Source organism: Gasterosteus aculeatus, chromosome 15, assembly GCF_964276395.1.
Source record: "Gasterosteus aculeatus chromosome 15, fGasAcu3.hap1.1, whole genome shotgun sequence".
Classification (NCBI taxonomy): Eukaryota; Metazoa; Chordata; class Actinopteri; order Perciformes; family Gasterosteidae; genus Gasterosteus; species Gasterosteus aculeatus.
In genome coordinates this window covers 5,045,073-5,060,307 of record NC_135703.1, presented here as the reverse complement: position 1 = coordinate 5,060,307, position 15,235 = coordinate 5,045,073, and positions in this window count along the sequence as shown.

Below are 15,235 nucleotides of genomic sequence, written 5' to 3'. Positions count from 1 at the left end.
ATGAAAGACAGAGATTATCCTCACTGCCATCGCTCTGTTCAAGAGTATCGCTAAGACGCAAAGAATACAAATAAATAAATTGGCCTCATACCTCGTTTGAAATTCCACATTAAGGCAAAGTAGTTAGAGTTGGAATTTATTCATGAGGTGCAGACGAATGAGAAAAAGCTTTCCACTCAGCCGCTCTGTGAACACCCTTGTGCTGTTTGAGATTTGCCACAAGTGCTCTGGGTGCTAAATGCAAGGTCTCCTGAAAAAGGATGGGTAAGATAGGCCCTGCCGGTCAAGCTATTATCAATCCCCGGCCTAAAGCTTGATGACTAAGATACTTCAGATGTAGTTAGCGGCCGCGTAAGGACACTGATGTCACGGCATTCTGAAATCAATCAGTTCAAGTTTTAATGTATCGACCACTCGAGGAGAACGACGAGAGGGAGAGCTTCTCCACACACAAACGCCATAGAGGGACTGGACCGATCTTCATGGAAGATACGCTTTAAAAGAGAGAGAGAGAGAGAGAGAGAGAGAGAGAGAGAGAGAGAGAGAAAAAAGTTTGATTAAACCCAAGAGCTCACTTGTGCCGGTCGAGACTCATACATGATGATAGCCGGTCCTATCAATGGAGAAGGCTTAGTCATTTTTTTCCTCACAAATACATGCACTTAGAGAGGTTTAGCATTTGCTCACAGAGCCCTTAGTTTGAAGGTGAGTGAATGGGTGTTTTTTAGCTCTTCAAGAGATGTGAAGCAAAGTAGAGGAGATGGGTTGTTTTCCAACAAAGTGCTCAATTCTGCACACCGGTGAATATTACCATATTCTTAAATAACAACGGTGCGTTGTGAATTGGAGGAGCTCTGGAGTGTACACGGGGCGCTTGGTCTTAACATTTTTGCCCTGTTGTGTTTTGTACTGGAGAGGGGACGCGACGGAACACATAGTGTGAACCGTGTCAAAGGGACTGAGTGAAATAAAAAGTTATTTTAACTCACTCAAACGTCCGGTATTTCTAACAGTATGAGATGTATGTGTTGCATGGAAAGGTTTTGTGGGCATTACTTGACATGAATAACTTTAGGCATGAATGCCTCTTCTCCAGTGCTAAGCGTCTGGTGGAAGGCCAGCGCTTGGCCTTGGGGAGCCGTGTACTGTTTGTAAGCATAGCCGCGGAGGCCAAGGGCCAATGAACACAGTACTTAGTGGACACATTCTGATAGCATTCTAGCCCCTGTGGCATGTGGGTACAAAGGAAACGCACTAGCCAAGGTCAGACGCTTTAAAAGCTCTAAGCTTCAAATAATAATGGAGATTTGACCCCATCAAACATTTCACTTATGTGTCAGGTGCTGTTAGAAAAGGCGGTGGATGTGGATGTTATAGCCACCGACGTGAGAGGAAATGAAGAAGCTGGACATCTTCCTCACACACATCGGAGCTGTGACTGTAACGCGGAGTCCTGATGCTACGACCTGCTCTCTCGATAGACTAAAGGAGCCTCATGTAGGTGCGCGTCATTAAGCAAGAAGGACCTGGCTGGATCAATTCACCAAGGAATAAACAGAGGAGCAGGATCAAATCCCAGTGATGACATCTTCAAAGAGGAACCTATTCCCCCGTTCGAGAACTCTTGGCGAAGGGTCGTGAACCAGATGTGTTGAATGAATCCCAGAAGTGAAGAGCGCACTGAAAATGGAACAGCGTCTCAAGGCAGCTGCCTTTGTTTCAATGTGGAAGACCGAACTGGATTCTAAGTGAATTTGCAAGAGAGAGAGAGAGAGAGAGATCTCAAGAAAATGCAACAATCAGGTTGCTTCAGTCGTTTAAGTCTTCTCGTGTTCATCGAAACAATGAATGGAGGCCCGAGTGAAGGACAGATGATCTGGTGATGGGAAAGCTCGTCCTTGCCTCTACTCCGGCTGCACAGAGCAGCAGTGGAGCAAAGATTAAAAAACTATTCAAAGATGTTGTAAAAGACATTCAGCAGTAGACTAATAGAGAAGTATAAGGAATAATATAACTTCAATTTGAATAGTACTGTATGCACAAAACCTGGATTTACTTTTTACAAACGTTTCTACTGTATCTAAAGTACACAAATCTGGACATAAATGATGAATTATTGTTCGTTTAACCTTTCTCAGGAGACTACAGACATCAATCTCAACATACAAATGTTCTTACAAGAGATAAAACATGTGAGAAATCGGAATCATCATTGTACTGTGGTGTTAAGTGAGGTCTGGCTGTTGAGCCACTTTACCTTGAGATCCTGCATAGAGGAACTGAATAGCATGTGTGCATACAAGCACACTTTAACTCCGCAGCACTGTAATCTACGTCCATGCAGCATTGAGGTCGCCTCTGGGGACTTTAAAGATGTGGGTTTAGGTAATGATCTGCTGAGATGTTGGACAACCAAGGTTTACAGTTGTGAAATCTCTATTCAAGCTATAGAGTGCTGTATCATTTCAAAGCCCCGTTGCGAAATAACCGTTTGCAAGGTGAAGTGAAGAAAGCTATTAAACTTTTGACATGGAAGGATGATTTTTTTCTACTCCGATTAGAGAATTTTTCAAGAGTTCACTTGCTTGGGAAAAGGAGAAGAATTGCCTCACTTAGTGGAGACCTTGTTTCTCTGAATCATTTTTCTTTATTGAAGATGAACTCATTTTTTCAGCGAATGTTGCACCGTAAACAGGAGACACATTATCCTGAAGACGTTAACAGTGAATGGGTCCTTATCTCCACACTCACTGCAATGTCTTTTAACCACCATAGGTGTTTCTTAAGTGTGTTGCCTTTGAGGTTGAGGAACACTGTGTGACCTGTTTGAGGTTTCTGGAATGCTTTACTTTTGCTACAAATGAAGGCGCAATTACGTTAATGACATCAGTCAGTGAAGGCTGAGCTTTGGACACGTGCTCGTGTCTGCACGTGCGCAAGGAAAGTCCCCGTTGGAGTACAGTGAACCTCCCATCAGGACATGTAACCTAAACAGCACAATGGAGAGAAACAGAAGGGCTTAGGGGCATGAAACATTCACCTTGAACCAGGCTGCTCCTTGCAGACACAAGGATTACCCATCTGCACATTTTTGAAGCCTTTTGACAAACAATGTGTCCAAAATGAAAGACGAAAAGGAGAAAACACAATTTAGTTTTATTCAATGGCTGTCTGCAGATGGGTTGCTAACATATTTGGATAATTAAGGTGTAGATATTTTCTTTATACTCTGCCCACGATGGCAATTAACATGTTTTGTGGAGAGGTGAAAACTTTATTCGAGGCAGTGAAGATGGATAGAAATGCATTAGAGGAGGTCACGAAAATGGGCTTCTATTCTTTCCGCTAAAAGCATGCTTTAGCAATTGAGGAATAAAACCCCAAGGGCAAATAAAGGATAAAGAGCTCATTCTTAATTGGCAATCTTTTTGGTTCATATAAATACCACTTCAAATTTCCAATCCACATATCCGCTGACTGCATGGCAAGTCTCTCTTGAACTAGAAATATGAAAGGTAGAAGGAGCCACAAAGCTGAACAAAAAGCACAACTCTTTTGCTCAGCAAGCCAAAGGTTTTAAAATTGCACACTCTCTGTTCAACATGATACTATGCAATTCAACGAGCACAGTAATTGCCTGGAAATAGTTTAAAAGACAGACACTTTAGTTTTAGGGGAACCTTCGCTCTGGACACTGAATGAATGTTCTTTCGTCCATTTGAATAAATCTGAATTAAAGCACAAATAAGTGCCTCCTGACTCAAAGGGGACAAGCTGCAATAGCGTATAAACGCCAGGGTGGAAAAATACACAACACTATGTGATTTCTCTAAAAAATTGTGCTAAAATGGAAGAGTTTCAACCTAATTTCCGTTGGTGCCTTTTCAAACATTTTCTTCTTGACTCAATTTGTGTGACACGGACGTGCTCGTGTGTGTTAAACCTCTCTCTGTCGCCACCCAATGGCAGAAGAGTATGCTCCCTGGCTGAGGAAAAGTGTGCACCAACACATCCTCCCTCTCTCAGGTAATTATGTCTTTTATGTAGGAGACACATACAGCTACTTTAACATTGGATATCCAGCCGTCCTAATGGCCCATTATTCAAATAAATGGGGGGAAACACTGTGGGGTTGGTGACCCCCTCCGTGCGACAGGGCCCTCCATCCAGGCACACCTGCTGAGACAAGGTAACATTTATCACTGAGACCTTCGCAGGACAGAAACAAAATGGCAGGCGGGGTCAGCGGTGAGGAGCACAGTGGGCCTGCCATACTGCAAACGTATCCATTTGGTACGGCTTTACTCTCCTGGTTGCCAGGCTACTGCCTAATATATGGTGACTGAGTGTGCGTCAGGAAAACAGAAGTAAGATGTTGACTTTGAGATAAGCACCTCTTGAAATTAAACAGCACCATCACATTGCATTCAAAATAACATTTCCAAAGGTCAACTTTAAATGGTATCCATTTGGCAAAAAAAGAAAGAAAAAAAAACTGCGTTCTTCAAATTTGCATACCAGTTATGTTAGTTAGTGGCATTTAATTATTTATGTTTTAATTACACGAAATGAAGGGGATAATATCACTGTACGGTATTTTGTCGTCTGAACACTCGGATGTCTCCTTATTAAAGTACACAAAAAGATAATTATGTCCGGCTCTGTCTAAACATTGACACGGTGCGGCTCGAGAGAATCATCGGCGAATTGGACACAGGAGAGGGTTAGCCCTCTTATGATTAATGCGCTTGGTCACACGCACTCAGGATTGGTAAAGGCATGTCAACTCCCTCTCTCTCTCTCTATCTCTCTCTCTCCCTCTCTCTCTCTCTCTCTCTCTCTCTCTCTCTCTCCAGAGTCTAGGGTTGGCAAAATTGTTTTGATGGCTCCGATTGTCTCATCAGCGAGACTTACGCAGTGAGCTCACCTTTAGACTCCAGAGTGCTGAGCCTGAAGCTGAAGAAGACAAACCCTCTTCCACACGCCTCATGTCTGCGTGATGAGCGCACCATTTGGGAATTAACAAAGGCGATGAGCATTGGTAGTTAGAACCCACATAAATAGACAGATATACCATGTTTGTTATGTGTCAGGTATACACATTATTTATGTACAGAGATACACATATGCTCGCAGAATATTGGGTCGGAAATGGAAGGAAGGAAAAAGAGGGAACTGGGTCTATTTACAAGGCTCGTTCCCACACCAGCTCTCCCACGAAACAACCATCACCTGGTATGGCCTCGGTGAATAGAGTTGCTGATGTCATTGGGGAGATGGTATTGATTGACCAAGGGGCAGCAAAGGCCAATGCAATTAAGAGACAAGAAAACATACAGCGTTAAAGACTGTGTAAATAAAGGGACTCTGCAGTAGGGCCAGACAAAGGCCAGTCCAGGGCCCATTCAGAAGCCCCTTGTTCACCATTGGGCCTGGGGTCTCATCCAAGGACTGAAGGTCTGGGTGGGAGGCCTGGGGGAGGTGGCAAGGAAGAGAGAGGCAGTGTGTGGGTGTCCGCAAGGATAAGGACACAGGGTGTTGCTAGGCTGTCTCTTAGAGGTTGACGAGAGCGTAGAGCCCTCCCTGTGTCCGGAACTACCAGGTGATCAGGGATGATCTGCATCTCAAGGAGGGGCTGTTGAGAGGAAGAAGACCCGTTTTTATAGGCCTCGGCCTGGTTTGTTTTTGCCGCTCTTATTACTGCCTTCCTTCTGCTTTCTTTCAGGTATCTCACTGTGTGCTGTTGAGTGAATTATCTTTTTGACAATTTAAATACTTTGATTGTGGATTGGTTGAGCCAATCACTTTCCTCTGCTGTTGACTCTTTAGCAAACTAAACGTCTTTTACAATACAAACACAGTGAGATGTACCTTGCATTGGGGTAGTTTATGGTCTATTTTTAAACCTTTTAGGACAGGGAGAGTTTAAGAAAGATGGCTAAGCATAGTTCAGAGATGCACCGTGCTATTGTCAGCAAGCTACCATGCACACAGTGACAATGCTAACATACGGATGGTATGATGTTTACCAGGGTCACAAATTTAAAACAGATATATTTGGACATAAACCAAACTAGTGGGCTGCTTTAAAATTTAGTGCCAGTGATCCTAGTAGGTGTCGAGATATATCAGAGGATGAGTGAAAAAACACTGCTAGTGCGACAAAAAAAGAAGTCGGGGGATCATTATAGTCATTGGATTCCATCCTCATGGGAAGATGTATTAAAGGCCACGGGAATCTATGAGATGTTTTACTGAAATCTTAAAAAGGAGTCGACCGACCAGCAGACATTACCATCCCTGGAGCCATGTTGCTGACCTGGGTTGATCAAATGTATCACCTGATGGTATTTCCTATAACTCTATACCAACCTTTGCCTGTAGGTGGGAATCCAGGCTGTTTGGACCTAACCTGAATCTGTAATACATGCTTGACATCTTGAAGCCCACTGCCTTCGAACTAACACGCTACTGAAATGTCAAAACTATTACTATTGCCAAAGGGAGTGCTCACATGCACACAACAGACCGCTCAACCCCTCAGTTGGATCCAGTCCTCATCCTGGGGGTCCAAAGCTGGGGGGAGAGGGGTGGGGGGCAGGGTGTCACATAGTGTGATGCACTTCCTCTCACCGTCCTCTGCCCCAGCTCCATCTGCAGTGAGGGAAAAACAATAGCCACTACTTCATCCGTCTCTCAGGTGTCACCGCAAACATGTCGCTGGGATAATTTTCCTCGCTCCTCATTTCTTGTCCGTCAATTGAAGGCGAGTGTCTGCCCGTCCATAGTCTCATTTACATTTTCTCATTACCTCTGCACTTTTATTATTCAAATTTGTGTGTACAAAGAAAGCAACAAAGAATAGACAAGTAGTGTGCGAGGGTCTATATGTGTGTCATACACACTGTTGTGGAAATTGTGGATTCTTTGTGCCGCTGCATCGCCTCTAAAGCCTCTAGATATATCACATTAACGGTGCTTCACCTGACAAATAGAAGGAATAACTATGACCTTCTTCTCAATTGCTATAACACAAAACAGTTGGTGAACCCTTTCTGGAAGAGCACATATCAGAGTTATTCTTCAATGTACAGAAATTGTGGCAGACATTGTCTGTGCTAAATTAAAAGTCCTACCTTTCAGTGAAAAGCACCCTCACAGATATTCCTGTCCATGATTTGAAAGAGTTCACCACTTGACCATGACTTTTCATCACATTCAGCAACAAAGAACGCGCATTAGTGCCTTCCCCTTGAATGATCTTTGTACCCTGCATGTTGTCACAGCTGCAATTCAAGGATGCCAGTGTCAACCATTTAGCAAAATCAATAACTTCTTGCAGAACGAGCAAGACTGATACATACACTGGCTGGGAGTGTAGGTTCGGTGTAGCTGTCAGTTTGTTACGGGTTTGGATTTCAGCAGCTGAGTGCAAACAGTAGAATGAGCGATGCTGCCAGTCCCTTCAGAGAACCGGATAATATATGCTGTTGAAGAAATCACATACGTGCACTAAATCGAGCAGGTTACAGACAGGGAAATGCACCGAGAGTCAGCAGTGATGGAGAGGGAAACTGAGGATTTGATAGGTTCAATTTAAAGAGATGGGGAGCGATTAGATTGGGTGAGGGGTGTCTGAGGACATGGGGGCAATATTCCCAGACGTCTTCATACAATAAATATATTTTTAATTTGTGCTCTTTTATTAACCAGCAAAATCACTTCAAAATGAATAGCACATTATTAAGTCTTCTAGTGGCTCTTAGTGTTCTTTATCATGAGTTTGTATCACTGTGCAATTCATCTCCAGCCATTCTTCACACTAAATATGTTTTATATGAGCCTTCATTTATCACAGCCTGTCAGCTCTTAACTGTATCATTATTCAGTCTAGAGTTATAAATTGGAATCATTAAACGGTTTTTCATATAATCTGATGCAATAACTGCTCCCCCTTTATTGGCTTGTGAAAAGAAAATAGTAAATACAATTGTCTGTCAAGATCTTTGGAGATAGCCGTCTTTCTCAGGCTGAAATGAAATTAGGCCGGCCGAGGAGACAGGATCAATGTCAGCAGATTTGTTCGACTTTCATTGTGGAGGGGACCGGGTTGAGCGGATGAAGGATGGAGAGAAAAGGAAGCTGACACTGCTGAGCCCCGATGAGGAATGTTGGCTTTGTTGTCAATATATATATATATATATATATATATATTTTCATACAGTGTCACATCAATCTGAGGTGTTTTTTTTCTTCTTCTCTGCGCAGCTCCGTTGCAAATGAATGTAAAAGGTTTGGAATTAAAAAAAGTCCTGCAGGATTGTTCATATCAACAAAATGATACACTAACATGTATTCAGCAAATTGCAGTATAGCAAAACCTAATCCAAGTGAAAATGGATTAATGGACACATTATTGATAGCATTATTAACTGAATATTTCAGTTTAGTACTTAAGTAAAGATGCCTGCTGTTTTCAGTCATCATTTTCTCCTTTTTCATCCTATCAATGGGTCAAGACTGCCACCCTCTGGCAACGTTCACACACCGAGTCCACCTCGTCATGGCATGTCCATGGTTTGGGGTTATCCTTTACTCATTTACAGATTTAGTCCTAAGCAACACGCCTCGTCTAAAAGGAAGCAAGGACGTAAAAAGAGACAAAAGTGCTGCAGATCCTTTTTTTCCACGACAAATGCACGTGCTGTTCCATGAACCAAGGCTGCCATCTACTGGAGGGGGAGTGTAATCTGAGGAAACGTTTAAAGTTTTTTGCTCTGAAATTTTACAGCAATATAGTGTTAAACGATGATAAATATTCCCCCTGAACAACACTCTGGTTGTGCAGTTTGTAACTGACACATTTAAAAAAAGTGTAAATTTAGAAAAAAGAAAAATGTCTTTTTAATCAGAAATATTTTTCCTTTTAAGTTTAAGTTTAAGTTTAACATGTTCAAATGGCCTGCTGAGTAAAAGACAAAACACAATATCTAGGGGCTGGCATTAGGATGACCTAGAAACACTTTCTTGCAAGTGGAAGAATAGAGCAACTTCCACTTGCACACAGACGATGGCGCGTTTGCACCAGGTAGCACAGACAGGAATGTGAGAGTTGTACTAAAGTCCTGCAATCAACAGCAGACAAACTGACCGGACTCGAGGGACCTTGACGGATTTCAGTGATGGTTTCAAACAATTTCATCAAACAAGTCGAGTGTTTGTTTTAAGTGCTGTTGCAGTGAAGAGTAAAGATTTCTGCAGGCCTGATCTAATGGTCATAAAACACTTGAAAGATGCTGCTGAAGATAACGTGTTGTTTTTTTCTCTTCTATACTTTTTTCCAGAGAAGCGTATGATAACTTCTATCTTTCACAAGAAGCTCATGACTAAAGACTAGGACTATTTGTTTAGCCTTAACTGCCCCTATTGCCACCTGCATGTTGAAGGTGTTTATATGTAAACTCCCCCAAAAGAGAGGCAGTTCACTTCAAGGTTCTTCGATTCTTTTAATCTGGATATGAAGCTCGGACTGTAGTTAATGGAAATTGTTCAATTTCTTGGATCCTGTAATCTCTACGGGTCAGGAAGGAATCTTAGTTTGTCAGAGGATAGTTCATGTTTTGACAAAGGCGTTTCTGACAGGCACCAGCTGTACGGTGGTTGAGTTTAATACAAATGGAAATACAAGTGAAGACTCTTTAGAGACAAAGTAGGAACCTCAAAGAGATATGAAGCTTTGGTTTTTGGGACTTGACATTCTTAATCTTGGAAGGCCCATCGGCTAGATGTAGCTCATCCTAAACAGTCAGGATGGACAACTTAAAACACATTGCTTTACTTAGTAGGAATATCATAGTCATACATAATGGCTTACTCTTTGACAAGTCCCTTCATTCTAATAAATAATCAGAAAAAACAGTTCTTTGGCTTCATCTGTTGACGTTTAACTCAATCGCTGACATCATTTCTTTATTGCAGCTCTTCCTCCAAAGCTTCATTGTGCGTTCTGTAATTTCCTTAAGAGAAAAACGTGATACTATGGGGCTTAGTCTTGGCAATGGTAAACGGTGATGACATGGCCAATGACTACGTGTTCCCAGTCACCCGTGACCCACGCCTCATAAGATGGGCTGATTCTGCAGACGTGTCATCACTTTGCACCACCTTGTTGACTCTATCCGAGCTATCTGCAGTGTCCCTGAGAACTTGATACGACTCAGAGTGCTGTGATGTAAAGAAAAGGGTAGCGGGAATGTCTGTAAATATGTCAAGTGGCAGAGAATTCAGGGCACAATGCACAGTAAAAGTCAAAGGCCGGTGTGTTAAAAGGTGCCTTACCATTTAATGAATGATGGTGATTTCCTATTATCTCACAGAAAAAATCATTAAAATTAACTAGAAAAACAACAACATGAACGGAAATATGTAATTATTCATTCATGGGATTATACTTTTAGCCTGTAGATTATCTTTTCTTTCATTCCTCTATTCAGCAGGAAAAAAACAGATGCTTCTCTCTGTGATTTGTGAATGTGTGCGTGTGTGTATGGAAAAAATAAAACTATTAAAAGTAGCCCATCAAACCTGTCCTGTGGGACTTGCTTGCACTTGTCTTGGCTGAAGTTCAGGAAGAGAGAAAGACGGAGGAGAATGGCTCAGAATGAATCACCTGGAGACGAGGAGACAGTGACAAATCCATGTTTAGCTCTAACTCAAACATTTTAGCTCCAGAATGCTAATAACGTCTCGCTTGGTTTAGTCAAACGGTCTCTGAAGAGTGCGTATCACTTTCAGAGGTTGTCCTTCTTCGTTGACAGGTCGCAGCCCCGCTGAAGAAATAACACTGACGCCGACTCAACTCCCCAAGCATTGACACTACAAGCAGGACGGTGCAAGGGATCGACGTGTGCTCCAAAAGTCATGATGCTGCTTGCATATTTCCACATGCATCCGTACTACCTGCCATGACGAGAAACCTTGTTAGTGTGTCAATGTGAATGTGTGTGAAACTCCCCGCTGATAAAGATGTTTAGATTCCTTTTGGAGATTGTTGTGTGATGTATAGTAGCAGGGTTGATAACCCTGGGATGAATGTCGTATATAATAACAAGGTCAAATATTCACCCTCATGTACTGACTACTGTTCACGTGTGTGTTTTTCTGAAGAAGTTCCAAGAATTTACCAAACATACAATTAATTGAAAACAAGTGTTTTCTGTACGTGCATAGCCAGATGGAACGAATGACTCGGGCCAATTGTTCCAAAACACATCCATAAATCAGCATGTTGCATGTTCCTCTATTACGATGAACTGTATATTTTCAGTCAATCCCAAACATTACGCCCAGCTTTCCAGTCCGCAGCTGCCTTCGTCCTCCTTTCCTCTGTATCTTGTGCACCACGAGGAAGTCCTCGCCGTGTCTTTTCAGTGAAGGAGGCTCTCGGCCAGCATTGCTGCTCACTGCCAAGGAAAGACTCGACCCACCTGATCCCGGGAAACGCGCCGCACTCTTTCTATTTGATGTTGGAATGGTTTTCTGTCCCGGACAGGAGGTCTGGGACACGTTTGTCTGTAGGAGGATGCAGTCGAGTGCACGGTTCCATCTCCATAGATGTTTTGGATGTGCGGCAACAGGTTGTGGTCTGCAGCATGTGGGCTCACTTTAAAAACCTCAACAAAGGCTTCTCCTTTGAGATAATTGTACCACAAATTAGACCAAGGGATGCTTTGATTTATCAACGCAGTCGTTGACAACAAGTTTCCACCCCTTCAGACTTTCCATTGACAAATCTTCTGTGATGACCTGTTAGCATAACACTAAACAGGATAGAATCACACTTAATGCATCATCTTGGACAAATTGTCTTCGGTGTAATGAGTTAATGAAAGGACAGTCGTAGTAAAGTGGCCAGAATAATTTCCTCGTGTCAAATTTCGCTGGATAGGGGTACGCTCTCCTTGACATTATATAACAGCTCAAGTCTTCTACGAAGTTCATAGAGACCTTTGAGCAAACCCATAATTAGCTGTAATGTGGGTGTACACAAATCAAATACGGTTACATCAACACTGACGTTGAGCAATTGCGCTTAGTCGTTTTCCTTTTCCCAGAGCTGCTCCAACAGAAAACATCACCTCATGTGGGCTCCGGCACATTTACCGTCATTATTGCAACTCATGGTAATAATATCTGATATGCCTCGGGATCTTTTTTGTTACTTTGACCACAAATAATAAGTAGTGCATTGTAAAACGGTTTTCATTGTCCGACATTTGAAATGACACGTAAAAAAAAAGGCGGAAGCAAAGGAATACATTTTTAATAGTCAACATCCAAAAATCCAAACTTACAAAGTAATTATGTTGATTGATGGAACATTTGCAGACATTGGCGTGTAAAATAATACATTTTGCAGCCATTGTGTAATAAACTCAACATCTTTCCATGTTGGCTTCTGGGATATTTGATGGCTTTTGTGTGTTTATTCTCTAACATTTTATGGAGTAAACGATTAATGGATTGATTGAAAAAAAAAGTACTCTACCTAAGCCTAACCCTAACCGAGATCACTTGAGAAACCCTTCGGTGCATCCTCTGAACCTTTGAAAGGGGCCCAAGTTGGGAACCAATGGACTGAACTATAAAAACTCTACTACTATTACTACTAACATTACTAGACCCCAGTTTACTTAGATATCGATACATCTACAAAATAACAAGGCCATCATTTTCTAACTTTACTTTGATATATTCAGGTACATTTGCTTGATTGCATTCAAAAAGAAAACAGGATAAGCATTCTAAATAAAAATACATCATATTTTCTTTATTGGACTACATTTCCCATCCAGTCTCTCAGTATTACCACACATCCAGCACAATATTGTCATGTGCTTTTAATCCGATCCCGGTTTACCTTCCCTGCTCCTCCACTCCCACTGCTTTCATCTCTCTGTACACACAATGGACTTTCTGCCAGCTGGTTTCCATTCTGTTCACACAAACCACCTTCCTTCTACACCAGCAACAAACAACAGAGAGTAAAAGTCGACTCACACACAGTGGTTGGATATTTTTACACACTTAATACACACTTTCACGAACGTAAACCCAGCGACGGAGTGTACGAGGTTAAGCAGTGCATTCATTCAGGAAGGAGCATGCTCAAATAGGGGGAGCAATGAGGGGCTTTTTCTTGGCCAGCAAGTCCAGGCTTGGTTGCAGGCCTGTCTATCCGTACTCAGCGCAAACATGTCAGACATTTCACCACCAGTGTGAGTGAGCTGAGGTCCCCCATTCCTTCGCTGCAGGTTGGAGTTATCTACGGCTCACACTGTAAGCCTGAATTGTACCCGGCCGGGTGAATTTGTTAATACTACATAATTAGCTTGTATGCATATTCTTTCTAAATATGGCGAGCCGATGAGCGACGTGCAGCATTCCGGGAAAATATCTACAAACTGTAAAACACACATGGGTACCGAAAGCTGAAAGGCAATGTGTCCAGGTGTCACCAAAAAATAATCATGTGGGTTGAGATTCTGACATTGGTCGATGCAGGCGCAACTGCTCACTTAGTCCACTGTCGGTTTTTCGGGTTTGCACTCTTGATTTTGGACCCGCACAGCGCGGCACTACAATCCACGGAGGAGAGACGTCCAGTTGATTAATCCGCGGGTGTCGGGACAAACAAGTCGCCATTATGCAGACACTGGACTCGAGTTATGCTGCTTTCAACAGATCACCACCATGACGGACGACCACAAGCAGGAATACATATGCATTTCAGGAAGCCGGCACAGTTCTCCATAGAGGAAAGTGAAAAGCGCGGCTCTGGCTGGAATATACCGAGAACACCCAAAACAAACCCACTTCCTGGCGGGGTAGAAATAAGGGAATGTATTTATGAGCATCTGGCAGTGGTTCAGTGAGGTCAGTGCACTGATAGAGCACGTGGATGTACCCATACTCCTCTACATATTCCAGAAGAAGCTTCAACGTGGGTCACAGATCATGTGGTTTTCTTCCTTATTGGTTAATCCATGCACAGAGACTTTAGCTTTGTACAGTCTAATTTGCTGCATTTTATGTATAAAATTCTGTGTTAAAACAGAATTGTTCTAGTTTGTTGGCGTGCGTGTATAGTCCCAGAAGGCTGAAATCAAATCCAGTACGGCTAACACCCCCCTCACACCCCACACACACACACTCAGGCTCACACGCATATTTTGACTCTCCCGTGTTGTGACAATATTCAATCTGTCTTTGGGATTTCTTTGTCGGAGCGATTATGCTGGCAACATTGACCGATATCGAGCTCGGCTTTTGGAAGAAGACACACGGTTTTCATAAGCTCATTAATCTTAAAAGGAGCAACTGTCAGAAAACATACAGTACCCCTATTCCTGACATTAAAAAGGGCCCTCCGAGGCCTTGATTTCTGGTTTGGCAGAAAACGATATCACACTGCCTCCAATGGAAGGCCTTGAATGTCCCCTTTGCAAGCTTTTCCATTACAGATCTAGCATTCTTAAGCTGAGGAGCAGAGAATTACACCAACCCTGCAATCCATGACACACACGTGACACACACGGCTCCAAGAGGGTTGTTTGAGGAATCACTGCTTGTGGTTATTGGGCTTTTTCTATGTAGCTGATTCTATGCTAACAAGAGCTAGATATATTAAGTAAGTACAAAAGCTAAAAGTAAAAAGTTGACCATTCACATTACGCAGGATTGTGAAATTAAAATAAAAAGGCTGATGTCTGCCTGATTCCCAAATAGGGCGGGCATGAACCAGCAGCAGCAGTGGACTGAGTAATTAAGGTTCCTTCACTTAATTGACAACAGATCTAGCCAAGCGACGTTCCAAACATGTGCATGTGAAAAATTCCCAGATTTCAGGCCGAATGGAATGGATACACTCTGAGTATGAGTGGTGCAGTCACAAACAAGTAATGAAAACCTAATGAAAAGATTTGTTTTCAATATTTTATGAAGTTTATGTGATTCTGTCTGTTGCTGTTTAACCAAGCCCATTGGCAGACAAGAACGATATTTGCAACACTTTGGTGAAGAACATCAACATCTGCAACTATCTTTATTCCTCATTTAGAATTCCTTACATTATCCAATCGAGCAAATCCAAAAATAAAGCAGGACTTTTCTGCTCTCGGCCACAGGGGGAGCTCTTCTTCACCCGTTTGCACTGTTAACTCTGCAACACTGGGAA